Here is a 6,000-nt window from a genome sequence, read left to right on the forward strand (position 1 = left end):
TTTTCTATCGATTGTGAGAATTTTTATATCATTTTTATCTTCATTCTCTTCATCAAGGATTATCTTTGCATCGATATTGTTTTTAATTGAGACATTTTTTTCCACTGCATTTTTTTTGTAACTTCAGTAATATTTCTTTAGCAAATCGTCGAATTTGAATAACTAATTTAAAAAATAATTTCTAATTTAATAATAAGTTTCTAAATTAACATTCAAGATTGAAATATTATATGATAATATACATTAATATTACATCTTGACATTAATTATTACACATGAAGAAGGTTGAGAATGTTTAATACTATATAAATTATATTAAAAAATAAAAAATATATAATAATAGATTTTATGTTATTAAGAAAAATATTTTCCATTATTACAAGAACTTAATATCAGTGTTCATTGTGGCAATAAGTACAACATGAAAGAATAATTAATATAGATGCTATACCTAGTAGATGAGTCAATTAAAATGTCAGTAGAAATGATGATCGCACTTAGTTTTATTAGAAGTGACATTAAACGTTGAGTTCTTTTTCAATATATGTCGCGAGTCAGGACACCGTGTAACGCGATCGACCTTATCGCAGCATAATCATTGTACAAGCTTGCTGTACTACCACTATACACTAGGTTGATGGTATGGTGTGTGGCATGGCAGTGTTTGAAAACGTATTGCATTTAGCTTCTCGCGTGTCGCGTCACTCGTCCACGCTAATAAAATAATTACCCTCGCTCGTAATTTATAAAGCGTCGAGGGAGGTCGAGCTTGAATAAGCGTGCACATGGTTGTCGGATAATTTTACTTCGGTTCAATTCCCACGGATCCCGGAAGCGCGTCGAGTGTCGAAAAAAATACACTGGGCTATCAGTTCAACTCATGAGCCAGGGCAAAGTTCCAAAAAGCCATCCCCCGAGGACTCTTTAAGGGTAAAAGCGCAAAAGGTTGGAGAGGGAGAGGACGCGTTAGTGCAAGCACCGTGTGACACAAGTGGGGAAATGATTACAGGGTTGAAAATAAGTCGTGACCGTGTTGCGCAATTAAGGAAACGACAATCGTAAATTTACTTTTAAAAGTATGGGTAAAGGGATAAAGTTCCTGCGACGAAATTGCTCCCATCAATCTATCGAACGATTGGCACTGCGAACAAATTCAAGAGCCATTGACATCAGTATTTTTTAATGTAATAACCAAGATTTTGCATCTAAATGTCCTGTCGCTATTCTTTGTACCCCCGGCATCGTTTTTAACACTTCATATTTAAGCCCAATTATCTGTTAAAACAAATTGCAATAATATCATTACAATTTTGACTTCTCCATTGAAAAAAACTGAAAATTGTTACTACTAACCCCCCGATCTCCTAATAAATCAATATTAAGATCAACTAATTTAACTGCTTGCTTCAAAATCATTATTTCACCCCAAGCTTTGTTTGTATAACATGCAAATATCACGTTTGGATACAATTCATCAAAATGGTTCGATTTCAGCCGCAAACTCCGAATAAACAAACAGATGAAATTGTAAAAGTTAGGTAGTAAAAATATGTGATTTTAAATGACCCTCACGTTTTATTTATTATTTTTACTATCAATATTTTGCTAACTGATACTATTTTCGTTTACCAATTTTTTTTATCCTCTTTAATCGAGTTTTATTGTAATTTTATTAATAGCCTATTACAATATTCATTCTTGCATATTTTTATGTAGTAAATAAAAAATATATTCCTATTAATTTTTTCATATCAAATGCCCTCATGAAGTTTTTATCTATACATTTAAAAGCTTCTATTTGGTAACTCCAATGTATTTTTATTTTTTTTTTCGGTGTAATATAGAACTTTCTGTATCTACTTTCATCGATTTGTAGCCACATAATAACATAAAACAGGACTCATAATAATCTTTCGGTTCTGAATATTCACGATAATTTTTTTATATGCGATAAAAGGATTTAAATTTTTCCAAGCAAGAAAATATTGCCAAAGGCTTAGGATATTTTTCGGAGGAAAGCAGATCTAAAGCTCAGCAAGAGATATCTGTAGTTTATTGAAGCTGAAGAATACTCTAACCGGATGGGCGAGTAACTACCGAGTATTACGAGGCCCTCAGAACAGCCTGGATAAAGCGGCATATAATTAGATGGGGTGTAAGATATATTTGGAGCCTAGCCATATTGGCCAAAGGCCAGGCTTTAGCCTTGCAACCCTCTCAACGAGGGCTTGATACTGCACTCACGTGTGTGTATATTACCCTTGAGCATAGATGTACATGAGAGAAGAGTGTAAAGCATGGCTCCTGCCAGGACAGTAAGGAGAACAAGGAAAAAGAGGACAAGAGGGTAGGGTAAAGGGTTAGAGTAGATTGGTAACACTATGTTATGTGTCACCTTGGCGTTCTCCATTATTTTATAAATCATCTCAAGATGTTGAGAGCGCCTTAGTTGTAATATGAATAAGAATTGGATGGAACCTACTTATTTCTTAATAACTGCCAAAATTCTAAGTCTGACGAGGAATTATGGTCACTAATTTTTAAATTTTATTTTACACATTTTTCATGCAGTCGCGTTGGAGATCGAGACATCTTTACAGCTTTGCTGGAGAATTTTTTGATTGTCTAGGGGAATATTATTTAATTAAGCTAGTTATTTTTCATACTCTGAAAAAATTAATTAATAATTCTAAAACCCATTTCCATAATGGCTATAAGTAATAGTCACTAGCTACTGTATGCCACCTAGATCTTGCTTAGATCCTGTACGACTTATAACACAATGGGCACACAATCTCTGTCGTCCCTCTTACAGTTTGAAATTAATAATTCATAATCATTGAATGGTTTAAAAATGAATGAATAACTTTGCTATGGACTACAATAAATTCAAGAAAAAATTAGTTTAGTATCAATCAAGCACTGAAGCTTGGAGAAAAGTTTGCAAATGGTTTTAAAACTTGAATTTATTTTTTATGATTTTTTTTACCCATCAACTGTCTTGATGAGACCCAGGAATTATTTTTGTTACAATCAAGTCAGATGATACTTAGTTATTTTTCTGGATACATGAGAAACAAAAACTGCTGGTAACATTTAAAAACATATTTCCACACTCTCTGTCAGTAGTGTCATAAAAAAACAACACCATTTTTTTTATTTTCATTTTAGTTTGTTAAAAAACTTTTTTCTGTAAAATTTAAACTGACGTTTCCGAAGTTGCAAATTTTTTTATTTGTTTTTAAACATGGTATTAGTTCAGTATGAAGCAACATACAAGTTTGCGAATAAGTTGGAAATTTTTAATGTGGGATGCTAATTTTTTTTTACTCATTTCTATCAACGTTTGAGATAAGAAAAAAATACAAAAAAGTTTTTTAAATAATTTTTTTCGTTTTATTCTTTCGTTTTTTAGTCAACGTGTAACGACATGATCGCGTGCTTGTGTCTCGATCAGGAACAGATTCGAGGAGAGAGGAATAAGAAGGGGGTTTTGATCTCTCGAAAAATCAAACTTTTAATTCACTTTTAAACGGCCTGCGAACGGCAATTATGAAAGTTTTAGGTAATTGGATGAGTGTGGTACCGATTGGTTCTCGTGAAAACGAACGTCTAAGCGATATATAACACAATGTGAAAATTGCATGCATCAGTAAATTAAAAAATTTTTAATCTTCAAATTAAATTCGAATTCATGACTTATTCGTCAGAATTGGCAAGTGAAAAAATTAGGGAATTTAAGTTGAAATAAATGAAAATTAAGGAATAAAATAATAAAAATGAAAAAATTGGCAGTCGTTGAAGAGAGCTTGGAACGACATCAGAAACTCCTCGAACACGTTTCCTCGTTCAGAGAACAAATTAATTGACGACCTGAGCTAACGACTTTCAAGTTTGATTCTGTAATAAATCTGGAATCTCGTTCCGACGGTTTTATGACCTCGCGTCGGCGAGTTATACTGTGAAATGCGAACGCTTGAGAATGTCGAAGTAGCAAAGCAGTGGAAGCAGTGCAAAAGTTGCAAGTTAATCTATTTTCTCATAAAATCACTCTAGTTTAGCGTTACTCAAACTTCCCAAAAGTATTTCACTACATTATTTGATGTTTCTTAATTCATATTAGAAAGATAAATAGTCATCATTGAAACATTTTTACAAAATAAACAGCAAATTTTTTGCAAAATGACGTTGTCCATTTGATTAACATTGTAGTTACTTTTTACACACTTTATTAGAATAGAAACGCGTCCTGAGGACTGGCCATATAAATAAGTTCCTTATTTCATGCACCTACTAACTCAATGGAAGGCTGGTCAACTTACCTGGCGCCTGTGTAATTATTTCATTAGTTTGAATCATTTTTTTGCAAATTAGGTTTTCAAAAATGGGTGACGTCAAATTAAATAACATTAAATGCATTAAAATATTTCATTACTCAAAATTTTAATTTTATTGTTTGAAAAAAATATTACTAGTTCACAGTCAATTTTTTCCTGAGTGTAGAAATGTTGTATTTTACGAGATAATCAGAGACTTTTCAATTTAGTAAATCTTGTGAAATAAGTCTTAGAAAATGTGTATTGTGGAACGGAATTTATCTTGTCGTCTTCATAAAACTTTTATTCACTTGACTATCATGAAATATATTATATTATATAGTCTACAATGAAAAGATCAATTGTGTTCACATATCTGTTGTCATAAAGAGTACAAACGATGTCATGTTGTATTTCACTTTTATGGTTCCAGAGAGCCTCAGGGAATACTTCACCAAGTATGGAGACATCACGGAAGTTATGGTGATGAAAGATCCAACCACACGCCGATCAAGGTATGTTTCAATTTATTATCATTTTATTTACTTCTGTTCTGTCTATAACGAGTTATCCGCTTACTACCGTCATCTTTCATTATTACTGTAATGATTATTTTTATTACCTTTGCTACGAATCAGTTATATATGGTATGCCTTTGCTAGGTTCAATCATTTTATCCTCCTAGTAACGAATTATTTATTTGACCCATAATAGATGGAAAAAACAAAAAAAAACTCCACAGTTATTTCAAATGTATATATTTTGTATTCCTAAAATTTCAACATGAACCTCAAATAATTTGAGGTTCTCCAAAGCCATCACTGCAAATCCAGTGTATGAAACTAATTTTTTTTTAAACTGACCTGTTCATCCTACACTATATCCTACTCCATTTATAAAATACCACAATAGTCGAGTCTACATTAAAAATCAATGAAGTATTTAATCTACTATGTGATCATCATCAACACCACAAATCTAAATGCCCTAGAAAAATAGTCTTCAATTATTTACCTTCTATTTCAGCATATGTTAATAAATAATAAGAAATTCTCTGAAATTTTTTATCAAAAAGAATCGTTAAAGAAAGGAAAAAAAAATGTTAATAATTCATTCAATTTCATTTATTCGATATTTTCGTATCAACTGACTAAATATAAAGTAGTAATTTTATTTGAAAGCAATGAAGGAGAACGGAAATTATTTTGATTTTTTTTCATCTATACTTAGTAATCTTCTGAAAAATAAAGAAAAAAAAGGCAAAGAAAATGATCGATTAATTTTGCAAATTACGTGAATCTTCGTGACAGTTTGATAATCAAACGACTTACGATTCTATGGCATTTCCGAGCGATTATACCGATTCCTATTATAGTGGATCAGAATTTTCTAGATTGCGTGCTCGTAATTATAGCTACCAACAGTTGGCTTTGCCTTAGGTGGACACGCAACTCTCACATGAGCTCGCGCAATTGTCATAACATAACCCTCGTGCTTTATGCTAATTTAATATTTTTTTCAATTTTTTTCTATATTTTATTTCCTTTCTATCAATCTTCTGAAGTTACCTCGTGACTAATTTTATTATGTTAGACTTTATTTTACATTTATTTATCCAATTACTTGTCTTAAACAGATAAGATTACTTACAAAACTGAGGAACAAAAACAATGTTGTGAAAAAA

The 6,000-nt window shown here is 31.6% G+C and overlaps 1 long non-coding RNA gene across 1 annotated transcript in view; it reads left to right on the forward strand.

Annotated features, from left to right (window-relative positions):
• The window catches only part of LOC118065246 (uncharacterized), a 142,789-nt gene extending 137,964 nt beyond the window's left edge, over positions 1-4,825 (forward strand). Inside the window, exon 3 of the long non-coding RNA XR_004690147.1 lies at positions 4,750-4,825. This is a non-coding gene — a long non-coding RNA (uncharacterized lncRNA). The remainder of the gene's footprint in view (positions 1-4,749) is intronic.
• Positions 4,826-6,000: the final 1,175 nt, after the last annotated feature.

Source organism: Chelonus insularis, unplaced genomic scaffold (assembly GCF_013357705.1).
Source record: "Chelonus insularis isolate UGA/USDA-ARS -01 unplaced genomic scaffold, ASM1335770v1 contig_279_pilon, whole genome shotgun sequence".
In the NCBI taxonomy this organism is placed as follows: domain Eukaryota; kingdom Metazoa; phylum Arthropoda; class Insecta; order Hymenoptera; family Braconidae; genus Chelonus; species Chelonus insularis.